The sequence below is a fragment of the Notamacropus eugenii genome, chromosome 2 (assembly GCF_028372415.1).
Source record: "Notamacropus eugenii isolate mMacEug1 chromosome 2, mMacEug1.pri_v2, whole genome shotgun sequence".
Classification (NCBI taxonomy): Eukaryota; Metazoa; Chordata; class Mammalia; order Diprotodontia; family Macropodidae; genus Notamacropus; species Notamacropus eugenii.
The window spans coordinates 208,440,627-208,463,454 of record NC_092873.1 but is presented as its reverse complement, the minus strand read 5'-3'; the positions used below and the strand labels follow the sequence as shown (position 1 = coordinate 208,463,454).

Genomic DNA, 22,828 nt, shown 5'->3' with positions numbered 1-22,828 from the left:
GAATTTTGCAAATACACAGATGGTTTTATATCACAACACTAAGCTGAGGATTTGTTTAAAATTTCAAAGGGTAAAAATGGAGCATTTTTTACAAAAGTGCATTAGACCTACAACAGCTTGAAGGGAAAGGAATACCTCTTACTGTTTTTACTGAATAGCAAGAAGGTGGCTCATTTGTGAGTTTGCCACAGTGCGTCAATTTTGATTCCTGGCAAAACTCTAGTCTTGAACATATTAATAAAAGAATGGTTAATGAAGATTTACCAAAGGAAGAAATAATCACAAAATATTTTGAGTGAAAAAATTATATTTTCTGTAATATTTAAGTACTAATTTTTTGATAATACTAAAGCCTACAGTGACCATTAGCAAAAGGGATGGAGTGGGAGGGATGAATTTCAAACCTTGTCTAGGGTAAATGAATGCTTTGCCTTGGGGGCCTGGACTCAAGTGATGGGATCCTGCACAAGGAAATATGTGCCAGGGGTACCTAGGGAAGCATCGGGAGAGAGAAGCACATGAGTTCTTGGCATCTGTTAGACTTCACCCATAGAAATATTATTGCACATTGTGTTTTGTTTCAATAACAACAATAGGGTATTAATACAGTCCAATACTTTTAGGCACATTTAAAATTAAGAAAGCTTTTGTAGGCTGTCCCAAAGCCCCAAATGGCATATAACACTACTAATACAATAAAATGTGACTTGCTTTCTAAACAACAAACTTAAACGTGAACTTTTGAAACACAGTCTGTTACTAAAACAAACATCACCTGTGTTCAGTCTTATGATGACAATGACTGCTAGGATCACCAGAAAGGTTATAACTTAGATCTTTTTTTAACAATTAAAAAAAATATATAGTCCATTTTAACTCCAGGAAGATGCCATTACAGTAGTGTGAAAATAAGGATGGGTAAAATTCAAACAGAAAGCAAAGAAAATCTTCTGTAGGCACCAAACAGTTACCTGCTCTATGTTACTGACAAGTGAGTGATGAACACTAACCTTCCCACACCAAGCAATGTCTCTGTATTGTCAACAAAAAGTTCTAATTCCCATTGTCATCAAAGTGAAGTCAAAATATTGAAGCACATAAAATATTCTCCTTCAACATTCATTGCAAGTACCACCTCTTACATAAGGCTTTTTCTAATCGTCTAAGTTGGTGGTGAGTCCCCTCTCCCTGAAATGATTTTTTTTTATGCATTTTGTATTTAAATATATGTAAACATGCTTCTTCCCTTCCCTATAGAGTGCAGGCTTCTTTACTGAAGAGACTTTTAAAACTTTTGTCTTTTATTCCCAGAACCTAATACAGTGTCTGGCAAGACACTGTAAATGCTTCTTGATTGCTTCATACAATAAAGGTAGCTACAATGTAGGAAGAAGAGCAAAGGTGGAGGGATGCCCCTAAAGTCACAGGGAATTGAAGAATAACTCAAGAAACAGACCACAAGCCTAGCATGGAGGCATGGTGTCACAATGATTAGGGACTTCCATTATCTAGATATTTGCAGGGGCTCTTTCTCTGACAAAAGTTGAATATTTAATTACTTATGAATCATAGTTTTCTACTCCAAAAGGTGAAAAACTAAATAAAGGCAACTTATATTCTAGAACAAAATCCTGCCAAAGGAGGAACTACTTGCCAAAGTAGAAATGAAGAAATGTAGGTGGGAAGTGACAATTCCAGTGTAGAATTTATGATACAGGAGGTTAAAGCTAGGGCACAATCTAAAATATACCCTAGTCTCTGATCAAAGCATCAACCATGATGACTTCAAAAGCTTGATGATGAAACACACCTGTCTTTTGCCAGAGATGGGCTAGACTAGGGATATAGAAACAAATATGCATTTTCAGAAATGGACAATTTGTTGTTTTGCTTGAACATACATAAAAGAGCTTTTACTCAGGTAGAGGGAGTTGAGTTGCTGGGTAATAATAGACATGAAAAAAAGTGAATCAACATGTCATTTTAAAAGATGAACAGAGATACAGCAGACGAGGTACAAAATGGACAACAAATAGAGCAATTTTTTGTTAAGTTTATATATTCTTTAAAAAAACAACAACTCAATGTTGCAGAAGTTTTTAGTTTCATATATAGTCCTCTTCCCTATTCTTCAAATCTTGAATTGTTTGTAATCATTGATGACTGCTGAATTCACAATAAAAACCTTTTAAAAAGATAAACTAGTGGGGGGCGGAGCCAAGATGGCGGAGTAGAAAGATGCACATACACATAGCGCCGAACCCACAACCCACAGAACGGCTAGAGGGGACCAACTCACGGTGAATTCTGCACCCAGAGGCCACGGAATATTGGAGCGAGGGAAATTTCTGTTCCGGAGAGACCTGCAAACCTCTTGCGGGGGGTCCTTCGCGCTGTGGACTGGGCGCCGGGACTGGGAGCTGAGTGCAGCCCTGCAGCGGCCGCGACACCGTGAGGAAAAGATCCAAGCGGGCTACGGGGACGGGATCTCCAGCGGCCACGCGGGTCCCTCCACCCTCAGAGGGACCTGCAAACCTCTCGAAAAAGGTCCGTCGCGCTGCAGACGCGGAGCCCAGCCCTGTGGCGGCTGCGGCTCCGAGAGGTACAGATCCAAGCAGGCTTCAGAGATGGGATCTCCAGCAGCCGCACAAGCCCCCCCACCCACAGGTGACGAGAGTCGGTGAGAGAGTCTCTTTGGCGGGTGGAGAGGGGAGTGGGGTGCCCCCATGGCTTGGGCCCCCCCGGGAGATAGAAGCTGAGAGGCGGCTGCAGACAGGGGCTCCCCAAGCGGGCCGGAGCCTGGATCCATTGTGGAAGGTCTGTGCATAAACCCCCTGAGGGAACTGTGCCTGAGAGGCAGCCCTGCCCCGACCTGACCACCTGAACTTAATTCTCACACTGAATAGCAGCCCTGCCCCCACCAAAAGCCCTAAGGTGGGAAGCAGCATTTGAATCTCAGTCCCCAAACGCTGGCTGGGAGGACCAGGAGGCGAGGTGGGTGTGAGGAGAATATTCAGAGGTCAAGCCACTGGCTGGGGAGAATGCCCAGAAAAGGGAAAAGAAATAAAACTATTGAAGGCTACTTTCTCGGAGAAAAGACACTTCCTCCCTTCCTTTCTGACGAGGAAGAACAATGATTACCATCAGGCAAAGACACAGAAATCAAGGATTCTGTGTCCCAGCCCACCCAATGGGCTCAGGCCATGGAAGAGCTCAAAAAGAATTTTGAAAATCAAGTTAGAGAGGTGGAGGAAAAACTGGGAAGAGAAATGAGAGGGATGAAAGAGAAGCATGAAAAGCAGATCAGCTCCCTGCTAAAGGAGAACCAAAAAAATGTTGAAGAAATTAACACCTTGAAAACTAGCCTAACTCAATTGGCAAAAGAGGTTCAAAAGGCCAATGAGGAGAAGAATGCTTTCAAAAACAGAATTAGCCAAATGGAAAAGGAGATTCAAAAGCTCACTGAAGAAAATAGATCTTTCAAAACTGGAATGGCACAGATGGACGCTAAGGACTTTATGAGAAAGACAGATATCACAGAACATAGCGAGAAGATTCGAAAAATGGAAGATAATGTGAAATACCTTATTGGAAAAACAACTGACCTGGAAAATAGAATCAGGAGAGACAATGTAAAAATTCTGGGACTACCTGAAAACCATGATCAAAAGAAGAGCCTAGACATCATCTTCCATGAAATTATCAAGGAAAACTGCCCTGAGATTCTAGAACCAGAGGGCAAAATAAATATTCAAGGAATCCGCAGAACACCACATGAAAGAGATCCAAAAAGAGAAACTCCTAGGAACATTGTGGCCAAATTCCAGAATTCCCAGGTGAAAGAGAAAATATTGCAAGCAGCAAGAAAGAAACAATTCAAGTATTGTGGAAATACAATCAGGATAACACAAGATCTAGCACCCTCTACATTAAGGGATCGAAGGGAATGGAATAGGATATTCCAGAAGTCAAAGGAACTAGGACTAAAACCAAGAATCACCTACCCAGCAAAACTGAGTATAATACTTCAGGAGAAAAAATGGTCTTTCAATGAAATAGAGGATTTTCAAATTTTCTTGATGAAAAGACCAGAGCTGGAAAGAAAATTTGACTTTCTAACACAAGAATGAAGAGAACCATGAAAAGGTGAACAGCAAAGAGAAGTCATAAGGGACTTACTAAAGTTGAACTGTTTACGTTCCTACATGGAAAGACAATATTTGTAACTCTTGAAACATTTCAGTATCTGGGTACTGGGTGGGAGTACACACACACACACACATGCACACACGCACACATACATAGAGACAGAGTGCACAGAGTGAATTGAAGAGGATGGGATCATATCTTAAAAAAAAAAAATGAAATCAAGCAGTGAGAGAGAAATATTGGGAGGAGAAAGGGAGAAGTTGAATGGGGCAAATTATCTCTCATAAAAGAGGCAAGCAAAAGACTTATTAGTGGAGAGATAAAGAGGGGAGGCAAGAGAAAAACATGAGGTCTATCTCATCACATTCCACTAAAGGAAAGAATAAAATACACACTCATTTTGATAGGAAAACCTATCTCATAATACAGGAGAGTGGGGGACAGGGGCACAAGCAGGGTGGGGGGGAGGATGGAGGGGAGGGCATGGGGAGGAGAATGTAATCCGAGGTCGACACTCATGGGGAGGGAAAGGATCATAAGAGAATAGAAGTAATGGGGGACAGGATAGGATGGAGGGAAATATAGTTAGTCCTATACAACACAACTAGTATGGAAATCATTTGCAAAACTACACAGATTTGGCCTATATTGAATTGCTTGTCTTCCAAGGGGAAGGGGTGGAGAGGGAGGGAGCTAAAGAAGTTGGAACTCAAAGTGTTAGGATCAAATGTAATGTTCTTGCCACTAGGAAATAAGAAATACAGGTTAATGGGTCAAGAAAGCTATCGGGCCCTACAGGACAAAAGAGAAGACGGAGACAAGGGCAGGGAGGGAGGATAGAGGAGAGAGCAGATTGGTCACAGGGGCAATAAGAATGCTTGGGTTTGGGGGGGGGAGGGGATAAAAGGGGAGAAAATTTGTAACCCAAAATTTTGTGAAAATAAATGTTAAAAGTTAAATAAAAAAAAAAAAAGATAAACTAGTGAGATCCATTGTAGAAGAATGGAGCTCTTACAACAGTTCTTGGCACATGATAGCACTTTAATAAATTCTAGTAATTTACTGGATCACTGAAGAGAAAGGCACCAGTTAGAAAGCAGTGATTAGAGGTTGAAGACGAGAGACAGAGAGAAGTGGCAAGTTAATTTGAGGTTAAATCACCGTGGGCAGTTAAGTGGAAACTGAGTGGTTATCAGCATGAAGGAAGCATCTGTGATCTTTGTCCTTGATGGAACTCAATAAAGGTAGTACGGTAAAATAATGTGGACCTGAAGAAGAGTGGCATAACATTTTAAAACAAATCTTGAGTTCTCTTCCTTGCTGGGTGATGTCATAACATGACTGTCCTTTGGGGGAAGGTGAAAGCCTACTGGAAAGGAGTAAATGTTTCTTCATTCAAAATGAATTTAGATACAAATCCTTTTTTATACTCTTTGATATATATGTATATATTTGCAAAAAATAAACCATATCGAGGCTTTGAAGAGTCTATTTCAAAAGGTACAGAAAAAATATAGTTACAGTCTGATGGCTTAAAATTCTACAAGAGATGTGAGCCCAGAAGAGATGGGAAGTTCTTAAGTATGAAATTCTGAAAGAAGAAAAGGAAGCAATTCTGATGAGAAGGGAAAATAAGAGTTGTTTAAAGAGATCATTGTCGATGCAGAGGGATACACCAACTTAGGTGTTTAAAAGACATGAACCAAAGATGGAAGCAGGAACAAAACGAAACAAAGCATGAATAACAAGGAATGATATAATTTTATTAGAATGCTGTCAAGGTTGATAAGGTAAGGCTGATGAGGAATACTAAAGATGATAAAAATGAGCTTTTTAATACTGAAATGGAGAAAAGGAAAATACCAATGAAGGGAGGGAGATACTATTGCTCAGGATGGATAAGAGCATAATAAAAGGAGAAGGCAGAACTCCTTAATGAAAATGTTTTTGTTTCCATTGGCAAGAAGAATCTTTGGACAGAAAGGACAGAATATAAACAGCTAATAAATAGTCAAAGGAAGTGCAGAAACCAAATAAGTATAAAGCTATAATTCAAGGAGCTGAAGCCAAAGGTAAGCATCTGGATCCTCTTAATAAGTTCAAGTCACCAGTTACAGAAGAATAGTATCACGCATTACTGAAAGGACTAGTAGTTATTATTGATGAGCCTCCATTATCTTTGAAATCTAGGATGAGGCATCAGAACACAGTGGATAAAGCACTGGACTTGATGTCAGGAAGATCTGGGTTTGAATTTTGCAACAGACGTTAACTAGGTATTTGACCCTAGAAAAGTCACTTAACCTTCTTTTGTCCCAGTTATTTCACATAAAATGAGGGGAGTAGATTTAATGTCTTCTAATTCCTTCCAATTTTAAATATATGATCTTACAAAGGAATGAAAAGAACAAAAGTATTGCAGCCTAAAGAAGAGCTAATGATATTCTGATTTTCAAATTAGAACCAGTGAACTTTACTCAATTCCTGGCATAATTCTATCATGTAATATTAAAGGGATGGCTAGTGAACATACAGGAAAGAAGCCAGTGAATGCAAAAGCCTACTTTGCTTTAACAAAAATAGGTCTTTGAAACTAACACCATTTCCTTTTTTAAGTGAAATATCAGATTGGCAGCTCAAGAGAATTCTGCAGATTATATATTGCCTAAATTTTAGCAGAGCATCTGACAAAACCTCTTATGCTATTCTGGACAAAACTGATAGATGTAAGCTATATGACAGTGTAGTTGGATTCAGAACTAGTTAAATGGCAAGAGAGTCACGATTAATCACTTGATGGCAATTTGGAAAAGGGTATCTAGTGGAATTCTGTGCTGTTTAAAATGTTAGTAAATGCCTGGAAAAAATATATATGCATATACACATATATAAAGATACACACATACCTGTGTGTGTGTGTGTGTGTGTGGGTGGGTGTATGGCATGCAGATCAAATCTGCTGATGATATGAAATTTGTAGGAACTGGAGGCATGTTGCATGACAGCTTCAGAATCCAAAAATATCTTGACTGGCTAGAAGGTTGGAATAAAGGTAATAAAATGAAGTTTTATATGGGAAAATATAAATGCAAAGACATACCCCTTAGGGAGATTTGGTTAGACAGGTATTTGTCGGAAAATGTTTGGGAATATGAGGGAACTTCAAACTTAAGGAATCCACAGCATAATAATGACAACTAAACAAAGATTGGGCAATTTGAGAGACAGTATCCAGAACCAGGGAAGTAAAAGACCGTATGTACCCTGTCCTAGTCAGATCACATATGATGCTATATTCAGTTCTGGGTAACATATTTTAGGAAATACACTGATAAGCTGGAAAGTATGCAAAAGAAGGTTGCTTGAATAGGGAAAGGGCCTTGATATCATGCCAAATTAGGACTAATTGAAGGAGATCACTATTTAGCCCAGAAAATATAACTTACTAAGTGATAGCTGTCTGAAAATATCTCAAGGGTGTCATGGAATTCAATTCAATTCCAGAAATATTTATGAAATAGGTAATATGTTCAAGATACTGGACATATAAAGGCATAAAGAAAAGCAGTTCTTGCCCTCAAGGAGTTTATATTCTATGATGGATATCCAATACATACACTAATAATTAAATAAACAATCAACAAGCATTTGTTAATTTATTTCTATGTGCCAGAAACTGTTCCAAGGACTAAGGAAATAAACAAAAGGCATAACCATGGTTTCTACCCTCAAGAAACCTAGGAACACTAAAAAGCATATTAAGTAGAATTCATAGTAATGGGAAAGAGATTGTTCCAATAATCTACAATGGAAAAAATAATGTAGATGAAAAACACACACTACTCATATTAGGATGTGCTGGTGGATAAGCTGTTTATTCTATTAAAGTGTTGATATGTACACCATAGATAGGCACAATAGAAGACAATGGTCAATAAGCTATGCGGAATTGAATAGGAATTAGGATAGACTGGGATAGAATTGCACAATGCCTTCAATAGTTAATCCTAATCTGCTCATTGCTGCAAAAGCTCACGTATTTAAGTCAGTATGCTTCCGAAATAAATGAATTTAATGAAACATTACTATACCATAAGAACTGATGAAAGTTAAATTGTTCAGAAAAGTATGAGATTTGCACGAACTGATCTAGAGTCAGAACAAAGAAAGCAATACAGATAATGACAGCATTGTAAACAAGTAGAATGAAATGAATCCAAGTGTTTTATAATCATAATGACTGACCTTGAGCTTGGTTCCCTCCCTTTACTGCCGATACAGGACATCATAGACATGGACTATCCCTATACTTTTAATTGTAGTTGATGTTAGCTGGTTTTGTGAGATTGCTTTTCTTCTCTCTTTTTAAAATCTTTATTGGAAAGGATGGATTGCTTGAACCAAGGTGGAGGGAGAGGAATAAGGAATATATTCAGAAGTGTGATATAACCATAAATGGCTAAATGTGGATACTACAACTTCAGAAAAATAAAAATCAACAGAAAGACTTACCGTGAGGATAAGCATGATATAACATATTAACAAATATGAATTGAATATAAGAACTGGTATACAAGACATCATCAATGGCATACATGGGCAGAAAAGAAGTGGGTCAGTCATTTATTGAGTGAGACAACAAATAGAAAGCTTCAGTGCCTCATTCTAAACCCTAAAATGGTCCAGGAACCAGAAAGTGACCCTTTAGAAATTCTGGCATATATTTTTTGTGGGTAAAGATGTAGATAAGAATTGAACAGAATACAGAGGCCTTTAGGAATTACAATGTATGCTGATAAAAGTGGTACCCACATCGATGAAACCAATGAACAAAGGTCTCAAAGTATGTTTCCATTACTTACCATAGGTTACCGTATAGATTGAATGTTTTATCTAGATCAGCTTTAGTTTGGATGAGCCACACTAGGTAAAACCAATATAGATAATCCACTTGTGTTTTAGAGTTAACAAGGTATGTTTTTTCTAGTATTATTGCAAAAATCTCAGTCTAGGGAGGCTAACTCTAATCCTTAAGCAACTTTTTATTTTCCCCCCATGAGACTGTATATTATTTTAAAATGAGTACTTAGTGTTTTATTTTACTTTGTATAAAGAAAATTATTCTTGCTTATAACAAAACTTTAGAAATAAAATGACTCTCTCTTTATATTCTCAAAATAATGTTCAATATAATCAGGTTCATCAAAATGGAGCATATCATTTGAAATAAAATCAGAGAATTAAAAAAAATACTTTGTATAGTTCAGGCTAATTTCCTGTAAGATTCAAAAACAAAACATACATTATAATGGAGTCTATTTATAAACCTAGTTCATGAATCTTATTTGTGAGAAAAACTTAAGTGCAAGTTCTATATGTGAAAGGAGCAAACTGAAAAAAAAACCCTCAGATACTTAGAATTTCTTGGTCTTAACCTATTAAAATTCTTTTTAATATCCAAACCCTTTTTAACACTCAATATTCTATACATGTGCCTGAAAAAAAACAATTAAATCACAAATTTAGGAACATTTTACATTTGTGTCATATACAATCCAAATGCTATTGTCTAAATCACTGAAAGGCATGCTCTCCAAGTTAGTTTTATTAAAAACATGCCTCTTCTAGTACGACAAAATTACTTACTTATAAAGTCTCCAAGGGAGTCATTAAGATGTGCCATTATCTATTTAACTTATAAGCTAGTTGGCTAATTTCCCATCTGGGAGAGTTGAATTAAAAAAAAAAAATTAGTGACTCACACCATCCAGAGTATAGGAAAAATGGCAGGTTAATTAAATCTTCAAAAGAAATGGACAGAGAAAGGAAGAACATCGAACTGTTCTTAGATTCACTTAGGACCTGTTGGATGAACCATCTTCCAAACTTCATTTATCACTGGGATAATTTAGTGCTTGTTTTCAGGGTTGACTCAAAACTTGCCATGTAATATGGTAGGAAAAAAAATGAAAGAGCTGGGTTTTAATCCAGGTTCTGCTACTATGTGGGTGATAAGACCCTTAACCTGTGGGCCTCAATTTTCTCACCTATAAAATGAAGAAGTTTGGAATAGACAAGCCCTAATCCCCTTTAATTTTAAATCCATGATCCCAGTTGATGCCATCATCAATGTCAGGTTTTAAATTCTTACTGAAGTGACCAACTGGACAACCTAACATGAAAAAGGAAAACTACTGGACAAGTCACTTAGCTTCTTAATGCCCTGGGCAATCTCTAAGAACCTAAGTTGCAGAACATTTATAGATCTGCATTAGTACAGGGAATTTCATGACTAGGAGCTCCCAAACAAAATTTAATTATTTAATTACATATAAATGTCTACACACATGGCATATATTCCATGCTCTTGGTTTGCACAAAGCAGCATGGCATGTTGAGACAAAATGCTAGACATGTACTTAGGAAGCCCAGCGTTTAAATCTGGTCTCTTACGCTTATTAACTTTCTCAACCTTAGGAAGTCACTTAACCTTAGAATGCCTCAAGCAACAACTTTAGACCTCATCTAAATTCCCCAAGCAGAAGAAATCATAGATCCTTCTGAAACCAGGTGCTGGGGAAGATGCAATAGTACAAAACAGTTCTTGCCCTGAAGGTTCTTAACATCTAGCCTTGGGAAAATAAATTCTACACAGCAAAGTATTTAAATAACCATACAAGGGGGTACAAGACCAAGCTTCCAAGTACGAGGTTCAGGAAAAAAAAGACATTTTTCTGATGAGTGAATACAGGCTAGAATATTCTACAACAGAGGTGTCAAATGCCTGACTTTCTGGGTGTGGAACCAGATTAAAATGTCCTTGGGAAATATTTAACAAAATATATAAAAATTAACTAGAACACAGAAAATGGTAACATATGGTTTTCTAAGTCAATATGCAGCCTTCAGGAATTCTTATATAGTTTAATAGGCCCTGTTCCTATTTGAATTTGGCACCACTGGAAAATGTAATGACTGACTAGACATGTTTTAACTAAAAAAAAGTGACTGGTTTGCTAAAACTGTCAGAGATGAATTAGATGCCAACCTGAATCTCCCAGGTCATTCACATGCAAAATGAAATAAATATTTTATCAGAATGAACAGTAATGGAGAATAACAATGGGTGGGAAGTGGAAAAATGTTAATTTCCCTCAGGTTATCAAAGAGGAAAAGGAACCATACATACAAAAGTATTCATAACTACTTGAAGTAGCAAAGTTATACAAACTAAGTCAATGTCTATCTACTGGTGAATGGCTAAGCAAATTACTGTATATGAATATAACAGAATGTAATAGTACCAGAAGAAAGGACAAAATGATGGTTTCATAAAAATTTGATAAAAATTATGCATAGTAAACCCTGAGTAGAAGCAGAATAATAATTTATACATTAACAACAATATTATAAAGAAGTATAACTTTGAAAGTCTTGAGAACTCTGATTAATGCAATGACCAACTATGATTCTTGAGGACTGATAAATGGAGTATAATAGCCACTTTCCAACAAACAGGTAATAGATTCAATATGAAGAAAATGTTTTCAGATAAAACCAATGTGGGAATTTGTTTTAATTATGCATGTTTGTCATAAGGTCTTTCTTTTTCTTCTTCTCTCCCAAAATGGGGGTGGCAATGGGATTTGGAGTACTGAAGGAGATAAAAATAGGGTAGCAAGAAAGGCAAAAGGAGTGGAGGGAAGGGAAGAGAATGAGGGAAAGGAAGAGATAGAAATGGGGTGGAAATGGGAAGGGAGAGGAGGAGAAAGGAGAGAAGAGAAAAGGGAGCGGAAAAGAAAGAAGGGAGAAGGAGAGGAATGGAGGGGAGTGGAGGGAAAGGAAGTATTTTTTTTTAATGCAGAGAAGAAAACCAGGAAGAAGCACAAACAAGCAAAGCAGCTTTGAAAGCTATAGATTTAACATATTATACAGATAAAAAAGAAAAGCAAACTGTACATAATATAGATCTACAGTTTCATGCACATTCTTTTTTTTGTTTTCAGTATGTGGAAGTGCCTGATTTATTTGACATTTGTTAATTTCAGAATAAAAGTAAATAAAAAACTGAAATTTTCTCTTTGTACTTTTCTTATAATTATTCCAATAGGCCATTTATTATAGTTACTATCATCTACTACTAGATAAAAACAATATTCCACTATTAGAGAATAATTACCCAATAATTACCCTTTCACCTTTAATGTCATCTTCAAGTTTTCACTGTGCTTCAGCCTTCATATCCAATCATTGCCAAATCTTATCATTTTCATCTTTACAACATTTGCTTTATTCACATGGCTGCTACCCCAGTTTAGACCCTCATCACCTCATAATTCATCCCACTATTGCAATAACCTCTTAAATCAGTTTCAGACCTCTACACTCTCCTTTCTAGAATCTATCCTCCACATGGTTGTCAATAGCATCTCCTTAAAAGCACTGGTCTGACTATGCCAAGCCACTAGCTCAAGAATTTTTAGAGGTTCCCTGTTGTATTTAGAGTAAAATAAAAACGCTACCTTTTCAGATTTATTTCACATTCCTCCTCCCTATGCATTCTATATTTTAGCCAAACTGTCCTCCTTATTGTTTCTTGAATTCATAGGATTCTCTAAATTCCCATGCCTCCCCCCCCCCAAAATTTATTAAATTATTTGTTTTTAGTTTTCAGCCATCACTTCCATAAGTTCCAAATTTCCTCACTCTCCCTCCCTAAGACAGCATGCAATGTTATATGGGTTCTACATTTAAGTTCTTATTAAAGACATTTTCACATTAGTTATGTTGCACAGAAGAATTAAAACAAATGGGAGAAATCATGAGAAACCAAACCAAACCAAAACATAACACAAGAGAAAATAGTCTGCTTCATTCTGCATTCTGATTCCATAGTTCTTTCTCTGGATATGGATGGCATTTTGCCTCAAGAGTCATTTGGGAATGTCTTAGGTTTTGCATTGCTGTGAAGGGCTAAGCATATCAGAAACAGTCATCACATACTGTGGCTGTTACTGTGTATATTGTTCTCCTGGTTCTTCTCACTTCACTCAACATCAGTTCATAAAAGTCTTTCCAGAGTTTTCTGAAGTACGCCTGTTCGTCACTTCTTATAGCACAATAGTATTCCATTATATTCATATACCACAACTTGTGCAACCATTCCTCAATTGATGGGCATTCCCTCAATTTCCAGTTCTTGGCCACCACAAAAAGAGCTACTATATTTAACATGTATTGTATATGTAGGTCCTTTTCTCATTTTTATTATCTCTTTGGGATACAGTCCTAGAAGCAGTATTGCTGCGACAAAGGGTATGCTCATTTTTATAGCCCTTTGGGCATAGTTCCAAATCATGCTCAAGAATAGTTAGATCAGCTCACAGCTCCACCAACAATGAATTAGTGTTCCAGCTCTCCCACATCTTCTCCAATATTTATCATTTTCCTGTTGTGTCATGTTAGACGATTTGATAGGTATGATGTTGTACCTCAAAGTTGTTTTGATTTGCATCTGTTTAATCAATAGTAATTTAGAGCATTTTTATATGATTAGAGATAGTTTTTATTTCTTCTTCTGAAAACTGCCTGTTCATATCCTTTGACCGTTTATCAATTGGAGAATAGCTTGTATTCTTGTAAATTTGACTCATTTCTCTATATATTTTAGAAATGAGGCCTTTATCACAGACCCTAGTTGTAAAAATTCTTTCCCAGTTTTCTGCTTCCCTCCTAATCTTGGTTGCATTGGCTTTGTCTGTGCAGAAACTTTTCAATTTAATGTGATCGAAGTTATCCATTCTGCATTTCATAATATTCTCTATCTTTTGGTTGGTGTTAGTCATAAATTCCTCCATTCTCCAAAAATCTGACAAAAAAATTATTCCTTGCTCCCCTAGTTTGTTTATAGTATCAGCTTTTATACCTAGATCATGTACCCATTTGGACTTTGTTCTGGTATATGGTATCAGGCATTGGTCTATGCCCATTTTCCATCACACTATTCCCCAGTTTTTCCAGCAGTTTTTATCAAAGATTATCTTATCCCAGAAGCTGGGGTCCTTGGGTTAATCAAATAGTAGGCTCTTTTAATCATTGACTACCATGTCTTGTGTACCTAACTTGTTCAACTGATCTACCCCCTCTATTTCTTAGCCAGTACTGAGTCGATCTGACAATTGCTGCTTTATAATACAATTTAAGATCTGGTATGGCTAGGCCACCTTTCCTAGCATTGTTTTTCATTAATTCTCTTGATATTCTGGATGTTTTGTTCTTTCAGATGAATTTTGATATTATTTTTTCTAGTTCTATAAAATAATTTTTTGCTAGTTTGATTGGTATTGCACTGAATAAGTAAATTAATTTAGGTAGAATTGCCATTTTTATTTTCACATTACTATTTTTATTTTATTAAATATTATTTAATATTTATTATTGCTCAGTCTACCCATGGGCAACTGACATTTTTCCAGTTATTTAAATCTGACTATTTGCATGAGAATTGTTTTATGATTGTATTCATATAGTTCCCTGTATTTGTTTTGGTAGGTAGACTTTCAGATATTTCATAGTGTCTATAGTAACGTTAAATGGAATTTCTCTTTCTATCTCTTGCTATTGGGCTTTGTTAGTAAGATATAGAAATGAAGATGATTTATGTGGGTTTATTTTGCATCCTGCAACTTTGCTAAAAGTTATTTATTTTTTAAAGTAGTTTTATATTTGATTCTCTAGGATTCTCTAAGTATATCATCATATCTTCAAAGAATGATAACTAAAGTTTCTTCTTCTTCTCTTATTGCTAAAAATAACATTTCTAGTACCATATTGAATAACAGTTCTATAAATAAATAGCAATTATTTATTGAATAACAGAATAATGAACATTCTTGTTTCACCCTTGACCTTACTGGAAGTACATCTAGCTTATCCCCATTATATATAATGCTTGCTGATAGTTTTAGGTAGATACTACTTATTACTTTAAAGAAGTCTCAATTTATTCCTATGCTCTCCAGGATTTTCACTAGGAATGGGTATTGGATTTTGTCAAAAGTTTTTTCTGCATCTATTGAGATAATCATATATTTTCTGTTAGGTTTGTTGTTGATATGGTCAATTATGTTGATACTTTTCCTAATATTGAACTAGCCCTGCATTCCTGGTATAAATCCTACCTGATCATAATGTATTTTTCTTGTGATAAGTTGCTATAATTCTTTTGCTGATATCTTATTTAAAATTTTTTGTATCTATATTCATTAGGGAAATTGGTCTACAATTTTTTTTTCTCTGTTTTGGCTCTTCACAGTTTAGGTATCAGAGCCATATTTGTATCATAAAAAGAATTTAGTAGGACTTTGTCAATTTTTCCAAATAGTCTCTATATAGTATTGGAATTAACTGTTCTTTAAATGTTTAATAGAATTCATTTGTAAATCCATCTTGCCCTGGAGTTTTTTTCCTAGGGAGTTCATAGATGGTTTGTTCAATTTCTTTTTCTGAGATGGGGTTATTTTACTTCCTCTTCTGTTAATATGGGCTATTTATATTTTTGTAAATATTCATCCATTCGCTAGATTGTAAAATTTATGGGCATACAGTTGAGCAAAATAATTTCTAATTATTGTTTTAATTTGCTCTACATTGGACGTGAATTCACCTTTTTCATTTTGATACTGGCAATTTGGTTTTCTTCTTTCTTTTTTTAAATCAAGTTGACCAAAAGTTTATCAATTTTTTTTGGTTTTTTTTTCATAAAACCAGCTCTTAGTTTTATTTATTAGTTCAACAGTTTTCTTAATTTCAATTTTATTAATCTCTCCTTTGGTTTTCAGTATTCCTAATTTGGTATTTAACTAGGGATTTTCAATTTGTTCTTTTTCTAGCTTTTTCAGTTGCATCCCAATTCACTGATCTCCTCTTTCTCTATTTTTATTCACATAAGCATTCAGAGATATAAAACTTCCCCTAGGAACTGCTTTCGCTGCATCCCATAAATTTTGGTATGTTGTCTCATTATTGTCATTCTTTTGCATGAAATTATTGATTGTTTTTATAATTTGTTATTTAATCCACTCATTTTTAGGATTAGATTATTCAGTTTCCAATTAATCTTTGGATTTTTAAAATATTTATATTTTTAAATCATTGTATAATTTTTCTTCTACCTCTCAAATTTTGCTTTTAAAATCTTTCTTGAGCTCATTTAAGAATGCTCTTTGGGTATGAGACCAATTCATACTCCCTTTTGAGGTTTCAGATGTGGGTATAGTATCAATGCTGTTCTCTTCTGAATTTGTATTTTGATTTTCCCTGTCCCTGTAATAAGATTTTATGGTCTTTGCTTTTCTAATTTGCTTCTTGGTCATGGTGATTACCATTTTTTCCTGGCTTTTAAAGTGCATCTCTGCTTCTGGAGCACAGGGGGCTCTGTCCCATGTTTCTTGAGCTGGGAACTAGGGGCCTAGTTATTGACTTTGTATTCTGTGGCCTCTGGTTTTTTCAACTAGAAGCTATATAATGCTGCAGCTTACCTGGTGCTGAGCTGGTTGCTGTGTGCCTGCTAGTGAACCTTGTCTGTGCTGGTGTCTGCCTAATTCCCCTGGCTGTGCTAAGGCATGCCTGGAGTCCTGGTGTTAGTGGTTACCAGCTCCACTCTCCTGGGGCTCAGGATTGAGCCCTCCTGGTCTGCTGAGGTTGGCCTTGCTGGGAGCCTCCAGTCCTGCACTGCTCCCCTTCGGACACAGCAAGAGAGACCTTCTTGTCGATCTCCCCAGCGTCCCAAGCTAAAAGACTGCGGTATCCCTTCTGCTGGCTCCACTATTCCAGGATTTTTCCTGGGGCAATATTCTCTGTGTTTTTCCAGGGTCAACGAGGTGAGTGAGAACACTTACAGGTTACTCTGCCATCTTGGAAAGTTCAAGTAGGTGACTTTCAAACATTCAGTCTGTGGGCTGAAGCCCCAGGAGCAGGTGCTGTTACTGCCATGGGCCCCAGGCTTCTCTCTTACCCAGCTCTACTGACTCCTATTCTGTGCTGAGAGGTTTGAGAATTGTTGCTGGGCACTGTTGCTGGTGACTCAGACTGCCCAGGCCATTCCCTGGGATGTTTCGCTCTGGTATGGCTGAGTCTGTGGAGGGGCCCCAGCCTTGTGTGGTAGATCCTTCATGTTGACCTTTTGGGCTATCTTGGGCTGGAAATCTGTCACATTCTATCTCCTAGTAGATTCTACCACTCTAAAATTTGTTCAGATTCACTTTTTAGACGTATCTGGGGGAATTTGTGGAAGAGCTCAGGTGAGTCCCTGCTTTCACTACGCCATCTTGGCTCCACCCCCCTCTTCCATACCTTTTCACAAGATGTCCTATAAGCTTGCTATTTACTTCTTCACCTTCACTTTTTTGAATCATCATTTCCTAGTCCTCCTAAAAGTCTTTCTTCTTCATGCCATCTACTTATATGTGCACATGTTTCCCAACTCCAAAAAGTATATAAGCTCCTTGAGGGTGGAGACTAGTGTTTATTTTGTCAATGCCTTGCATACAACAACTACTTAATAGATGTTGTTGACTTGAATGAGTTTCGTAAGGATAGATTCCAAGTGAATAAAGTTTACCTTTGTGATTCTTGATATGCTATTTAATAACTTCTCTGATTTACCTCTCAACTGGCAAAAATCAAGTACTCAATACATATTTGCTGAGTGATTAAACCTAACTGATACACGCATATGACATATGCATGTAATTAACTTAGCTTGTCAGCTATCAGTCTCTGACATTATTACCTGGCTCTTCCATTTCAGTGCTTTCTCCATTTTGAAGAACTTCATTTCCCTAACAGATATTTACTCAAAGATTATATGATAAAGAGGATTTTCTACTGAAGAAACCTACCCAAACTCACATTGTTTGTAAGGGGTAGAAATGGGACTAAAATCTGAATTTTCTTACTGTTGTCCAAAATGTGGAATTCCTCTAAATGTCCTTTCATAGTAACATCATATTTTTACCATTTTGCTATGTCAAACAAAATTATTTTTAATAGTTATATTAATTTAGGTAGCTCTCAAAGTACATATTTTAAAATTAAAATATTTATATTGCTCCTAACGTTATCTAAATTTTACTAGTCATGACATTTACAGAGTTAACCATTTATAGAGTTAAATGATCCTTCTTTCTCTGATAACACTACTGTCAGAGAACCAGCATCAGGAGATCAGAACCCTGACTTCTTGGAGTGATTACAGTCTTTGACATAACAATGTTTAAGAGAAGAATGAAGGACCCTATTAAAAAAAAACAAACCCTATTCCATACAGACAATAGCTAAAACCAAAATCACAAGATATCCAATTCAAGAATGAAAAAAAGTCAAAGGAAATGATGAAAACATTTTATAAAAGCAAATCTTAGCTATCAGCAAATCAAATCAAATAATTTTAACATTATGAGAAAAGTAAAACAGAGAAGTCATAAAACAAAGAAAAGCATAACCAAGATGAAAGCAAAAGGAAAGGTTGGGAAGGAAGAGTACAGAAGGCTGTGCCAAAACCTTGTGCCAAGTCACTTACCCTCTCTGGGCCTCAGGTACCTTGGCTATAAAATGAGGGATTTGGAGTACATGAACTCTTAGATCATTTCCAGTGTTTACATTCTGTGATTATGTGAACTAAGGATAGGCCTCTATGAAGTCCACAAAGACAAAAATCTAAGAAATGAAAGAATTTATGAAGCACTCATGGGGTGGGAGTGAGATTCCTCAAGCAAAGAAAACATTGAAAACCATTCTTTCAAACCTGAAAATCCTCCCAATCTAGGCATACTAAGTCCCGTTTTACAACTCTCTAAGCTTTTCATGCAAATCACACTCATGCCAAATCAGTGAGGGAAAAAGAGCATCTCCCATGCAGACTATAACAGAATATTCTGTTGCTCTCTGAAAAACCAAACTAGTGGAATCCATGAAATTTTACACACTGATAATAATGTAAAGCAAAGATATCAAACATCCTGCCATAGGGAGCCTGCAACACTCCCTAGGATCAGAACCAGAGGAAAATATAATTGGGAAACATTTAACCAAATAAAAAAAATACAGTAAAGTATAGGTAATGTTTATTTGAGGTTTTATGTCAATAGGTTGCCCATAGGATTTATTATGCATGGCTTAGTGCACCCCTTCTCTCCCCCTGCTAACTGAGTTGACACCATTGATGTAAAGGATATGAAGGTCCAGCATGCTGGATATTTGTGAACTACCTTAAAAAGTCTTCTATGTAGTAACAATGATGGTGGTATCAAATCATTCTTAGAATAAGATACTTAGGCAAACCTTTGAATGCAATGCCATTTATAGAACAAAAATCTTAGAAGTGAGAGCTCTAGATTTAATCAGTAAGTAAAATCAAACTCCCAATTTTTAAGAAAAAAGAAAATACAACTCTACTCCTTTGGCCATACAAATTGTGGAAGCAAAATTTTGATGCCCTACAAAGTACTTGTATAAATATTTGACTCAAATCAACAAACACATGTATAAACTTCTAACAGTGAAAGAAGTGTGGAATCTCTTAAACAAATTCTTTACTTGAGTTACTTTTGAAATACCTAGGAGTCAGAAAAACCAAGTGGTATTTTATAAAACCACAGTACAAACATAGTGGCAAGTCTCTTGCCCTTATTTTATAGGCTATATTTTTTTCCTTCCTTTTTTTCCTTCTCCATTTTCTTCTTCCTGCCACAGCAAGTTTCTTGAGAGTACTCTAATTTTTTTTTTTTGCATTTCTCATTCCTCTGTACAATTCTCTACAGAGTGCATTCCTCCTTTTGCAGAAAACATGGTAGAAAGCTAAAGTCCCAAGGGTATTTAACTTTTGTAGACATCAGGACTGTTATTTCTTTTAGTTCCTCTCTTTTGCTTAATATTTCCTGTGTTAATATCTTGAATGTAGGAGCATGCTTAGTTTGGTACTCAAACTTACTTCTTTTCCCATTTTTATTTTTATCTTTCTATCTAAAAAATCTTGCTACAATATCCCTCAGTTGTATATTGAGTTAGGATAACAAAGCCCCCATTCTATATGTGTTTGCTATCACTATGAGACGCTTCCTTCCAGTTAAAAAATTTTTGTTAATCAATTTTATATTAAAAATACTATAGCTTTCTTCAGTTTGCTCTTTTAATTCTCAAAAATAGCCAACTCCTACCTGGACTATTATCGTAGTCTCCCAACTTTGTGCTTCTGTCTTTTTAAGCCATTCAACTTCTTTTCCTTCTTGAAAACTGGACAAACATTTACAGTTTACTTAGCTGCTTGTTAGCTTGGAGTCAGTCTCCATCAATTGCTCAGAAACTGGACTATCTTTTGAAGTTTTTGAAAAATGCCTTGGTTTACATGAATGTATTTTCTGTGATTTTCCAATTTGCACACTTATGATCTCTGGCATCCTCTTGAACAATGACACTCTTACTTGGAAATGAATTGAATTATTTTGATTTTAGAGAAAACAGATTTCTTGCTAAGATATCCTGTTCTTAGTCTTTTCTTCTGTTGATTTTTCCACTTAAAGCTATTTTACTTATCCATTTGCTATAATTCAAAATATGTTTATTCCTTTTTTGGTCCAGGGTTTTCATTACAGATACTCAACAACATGGATGATTTTGGGAGTTTTGTTTGTTCAAAATCAGAGAACACAGCAGAGATGATTAACTGAATTTAAAGTATTTTTTTAAAGGAGATTTCTGTTGACTACAACCCATTTTTTTCTTAAAGAGACATAAAAGGGATATGTTCTATATTTAACATTCATGGATTTTAAGGATGAAAATAGAAAAAGTATAGTCCTTAGATGAAGGTATTATGCATAAAATATGTTCCACGGAAGAATCATAAAGAAGTTTGGTGAATCCCATTTATAATCACAACAGCATGTTAGTGCTAGTCAGGCATCAGAAATGAAATGAGCTAAATGAAAAAGACTGATGTTTAGAGGAATCAGGTTGAATCATCTGGTCAGTTCTCTGGATGGCTTTAAAATTTCATCTACCCAAGCAAGTAGTCTTCTTCTCCATCTTAGCTCTTAGACTTTAGCTGTTTATGTAGTACCAACTTATTCTGCCATTTTAGGTTATTCCTGTTTCTCTTCCTGAATCTTCCTTTATCTTTTTGCCTCAGCAATTTTCAGGAATTTCACAGTCACATGGTAGACTTCCCTAAAGGGAGGTGTTACACTTTAATTGTGAAGTAATAGTAGGTTGCAACCTATACAGTTAGATACAGGAGTCTCAAGATCTAGCTGGGGTAAAATTATAGGATCATAGAACATAGATTTAGAAACAGAAGGGACTTTAGGATGCCACCAGGTCCAACACACTAATTTTACAGATGAAAAAACTAAGATACCAAGAAGTGACTTGCTAGGGACACAGAGCTAGTGTCTGAGGTGGGATGTGATGGAATTATGGATCCAGAAAATGTGTCCAACAATTTTTAAAAATATAAATACAATACTCCACTTTTTAAAACTGTGAAACTAAATAGACCATGAAAGCAGAAAAGAGAGAGAGTGTTTGACAATTTGCTTGGTTCTAGAAAGAAGAGAACCATAAACCAAACAATGAAATCAAAAAGCCCCAAACAGGTATTCATCATGAGAGTCAGAGCTACCTGAACAGTGAGCATTCAGGGTGATATGGAAAGGATTCAACTACTTTGTTTTTCTATCAAATGACTATTGATCACCAGTTATATACAAGGTACTCTTGAGAACACAGAATAACACAGTATATATAGCTAGCCTCGTAGAACATAGAACATGGTTGTGTACATAAATACAAGCACCAGATATAATGTGGAAGAATAATAATCTAGGGCAGAGATTCTTAACCTTTTTGAATCATGGATCTTGCTCACAGCATGGTGACTACCTTGAACCCCTCCTTAAAATGTTTTTCAGTGAATAAAACATAGGAACACAAAGGAAAATAACTATATTGAAATAAGGTTATTGAAATATCCAGTGAACCCAGATTAAGAACCTCTGATCTAGAATCAAATTCTATGTTATCATAAAAAAAGAATGGTATTTCCATTAACTGAAACAGAAAATTCAAAAGGACCCTGTGTTGTCATTTACCTGACTAAATAAAGCAGAGCTACCTGGGAACCTGTAAAGATAATAATAAGGTCAGATCATCTGAAAACTGGTTGTAATCAATAATGGAAGTTAGAGAAAAAAGACATCTATAAAACACGTATAGTCGTAAGCTGTGGAGAAATCCCTTTTATTTTGGTCACTCTACTGGACAAATTTAAAAGAACATACCAATCTAAAACAAAACGGTAAGCAAATACATATTTTCTGAAATTCAGATCCTGCATACTTTCCACATACACTATGTTTTTAAAAAACTTGCAGTTTTTTGATGATTGTGTTGTTTGGTATTTAAGTATGTAATAATAGAAGGGCAGCTTATTCTGCACAGTAGAGAAATATGTTATGTAAAAAAAAATTAAATTCATTTTCATGAAAAAAATTTTAAAGTACTGTAGTAGTTACTTGATTCTGTACAAGCACACCATCTAAGCAATATCCATCTATTATAAAAGAAATACTATGTAGGAGCTGCTGCTAATGGTGAGTAAAATTTTTTTTGGCTAAGTGAT

The 22,828-nt window shown here is 35.9% G+C and overlaps 1 protein-coding gene across 1 annotated transcript in view; it reads right to left on the bottom strand.

Annotated features, from left to right (window-relative positions):
• RNF217 (ring finger protein 217) overlaps positions 1-22,828 on the bottom strand; it is a 146,839-nt gene that overhangs the window by 51,636 nt on the left and 72,375 nt on the right. The gene's annotated exons all lie outside the window — the stretch shown is intronic.